Consider the following 3274-nt stretch of genomic DNA (forward strand, 5'->3'; position numbering starts at 1 on the left):
AATTATCACATTGCTGTACACTGCAAAATCGAATGCTAATGTCCATTGTGGTGCTTGTTCTTTGAAAGTTTGATGGTCATTTCTAGTGTTTTTTGTATTCTTTTCTTTACATAATTAATCCATGTTTTTCTACTTTTCGGTTTACAGAAAGCTCCTAGTGCATCTTTGAAACTAAATGTTTTACAGTGGCTTTTCTTACACGTCTTTTTTGAAAGAACATACTTCCTATAGACCACTAAGTATTAAGCATGGGCAGCTGTTGGTAGAGTAGCAGTTTCAATTTTTTGGCATATCTTAACTGTGCACTTTGTGAATTTTAAGTTAATGAAGGCAACTGAGATTGACATTCCAAGGGCAGCTGTATGTACTAATAAGCCTTATTCCACTGCTGATAGTGTTTTAAAACATTAAGCCTAGCTATCAAGATATCACTGCCTCGGATTACATCTGTACACTGAAAGTACATATAGTTAGCAGCACTGAACACACTGAAAGGAAAATGGATCTTTGGGGGGTTTTATTATTGTTTTATTGTTGTTTTTAAATAATTATGGCCTTATTTGAATGTTTAGAGATGCCCCTTCCCCTCTTCCCTCCCAGGTACATATTGTGTGGTACTATTTTTGCCTGCATAATAAAAGTTTAATTTTTTTTTTTCTTGTGAAATCTTTTGACTTAAACATGCTGTGTAACTTATGTAACTGTTAAAATAACAGTTTGATTTAATAAATGGTTCATTTTAAATGTTCCTGGTTGTTGCTTTTTCAACAAAGCCTGCTTTTCACTGGTGTGCCTGAGGGGCCCTTGGACTTCAAAGATGTAATCTGTGGTCTACAAAGTTAAAATAAGTATTCTGCACTTGATCTAAGGAACCATATTAAACAAGAAAACATGTCTCATCAGGTGCAATCTGTATGCATATCTACAAAACAAAGCTGAAATCTTACTGTGATCCATTAGTGGAAAAAAAAGTAGAAAATTATGAGCTTGTGGCTTATATGATTTAGGGTTCTTTTTTTAAAAAAACTTTACCATCAACGTATCTTGGGAAGAGAAGGGGAGATGCCACAGTCCAAATCACAGTAAATGAAAGAAGACAAAGAACATGAGTGATATTGCAAAGGTATTTTTAAAGTGGTAGCTAGCAGCGTACGGCGCCTTGCGCAGGGCTTTTGTGTTTCCCTTCTCTGGAATAGCTCCTTGAAGTGTGAGCACATAGTCAAAAGCCTATTGAAAAGGGAAGCGTGAGAGTGCAAGAGTGCTCTTTACCTTGCCAACTCGTTCCTGGAAGATGGAATTGTATAATAGAGGAAAACAAGTGTTGAAAGTCAGAATTAGATTTCTGAAGGTGGAACATGAAATGTTCTACAGGCTACAGAAGCATTCACGGGGGCATGTGGTTATTAACCTTCTCTTGGGACTGGGCAAAACTCCAGAGGTGCAGACTGGAGTTGGAATACCCTACAGCAACCCTTCCAACTTTACTGTTGCCATCTCAGCCTCCACTATAATTTTGTACATGGCCTACTATCGTCAAGACTTTTTCCGCTGCAACAGTAATGCCTTTGTTGTGTTTGTGGGAGAAAAAGTATTGTCACAATTTGTGAATCTGCATCTTTATAACTGGATGCAGTTCTTCTCTATACGCTGTTCACTTTGGTTGTCTTCACATTCATGCCATCTCATTTATTCTGCCATTCTCAGTTAACTTTCAAAGTGCACATCATAGCTTATCATAATCTTAAAGATGTCAGAATCGTTGCTGCGTGAATATTTGTTGGGTTTTGATCTAGGTGTTTCCTTGGATCTCAGTAATCCTAAATTGCCAAATCTGGCCCAGTAATGATAATCTGAGAGATCTCAGTCACACAGCTGTGAAGGACTGGGGCTGTCAAGCCAAAGGTCAGTATACACATCTGCAGCTGCCCTTTACGCAGGGAGCCAGATCTGCACTTTAGGCAGCTGAAAGATGAGCTTGCACCTAAATTCTGTGTGTAGGTAGTTGTGCCATTCACAAAATTACTTTTCAACTGATGTTTATACCTGTTCTTTGCTGAAATCTCTGAACTCCTGATTTTCCTGGTGGATATTATAGGCAGCAGCCTACATTGTCACTTAAATGGAGCAGCAGCATGTCTGCGCCCGGGCTGTAACTGTTCAAAGTAGAGGATCTCCTCATTGCAGCATCGTGCCTGCACCGTAGCCGTGCTCTGAGTGCATCCAGGTGCTGTGAACTGGGAATAACTTGCCTAAAGCAAGGAGACAAGTTAGCAAAACCAAAAACAACAACAAAAAAAGAAAACAATAGAAAGAAATGGAAGCAAAAAGGCCCTGACACGACTGCAGCTATCCCATCACTTGAAGGTATAAAAGAAATGCTTATTGACAAATGGTTGTTATTGACCTGCTTCGCTGTCCCGGTGATTAATAATATCCCTTCCAAACTGGCACCCAGGGCAGACAAAGCACTCATTTAATATGACACAGTCAAGCGAAGTAATGAACCTTGTCTGAGAAAAGTCAAGAGTTAAATTCAGTTAACATTTCAAAGGCAGGATTCTTGGCCTTCTGCCACTGCCACAGCTTTCTGCCATAGCAACTAGTCTCCAGATAGCAATAGTGTGATTCACTAGTAGCGAGAGGTGATTTTTGAATTAGAATATTTGCATTTATAGATCTACTCTGAGCGAGGCATTTGCAATCTCAGTGATTTGTGTCCCTCTTACTGTGGTCTCCAACTGCCCTTCTCATTTGGTGGAACGCTCTGTAGTGGGCTGCTGGGCTGTTCATGCCTGTGATTAGATGTGTAATAGATTATTGATTGCTTTGTCTTGTGAGGTACTAAATCAAGTCTTCTGTATCGAACTGTTTACAGAGCCTGTTGTTTACTTCTGTACATTTACAGCAGCTGGTTAAAATCAAAGGCTCAAAGTCTGCCACAAAAATAGCGTGTCAGTAATGTTCAATATAAGTGAAGAGAAACCTTTGTTCAACTTCTCGCCTTTCTTGAACTGTAATCTAGGACAGTTAAAAATTATCTACCTCTCCTACCACAAAATGAGGGAAAAAGGAACAAAACAAAGTGTAGAAAGAAGAAACAGAACGTACTTGGTGGCAGAACTGGAGCAGAAGACTAGGGAGGTGCAAAACTGGTCACTGGGGTTTTTTATCAAAAGATAAAAGTAGTGACAATGACACAGCCATCATGGACAGACCAAAGATAAATAGGGAAATGGAAGAGAACACGTACTGAAGAAACAAAAATTACAGAAAG

The sequence above is a fragment of the Leptosomus discolor genome, chromosome 2 (genome assembly GCF_034619465.1).
Source record: "Leptosomus discolor isolate bLepDis1 chromosome 2, bLepDis1.hap2, whole genome shotgun sequence".
Classification (NCBI taxonomy): domain Eukaryota; kingdom Metazoa; phylum Chordata; class Aves; order Leptosomiformes; family Leptosomidae; genus Leptosomus; species Leptosomus discolor.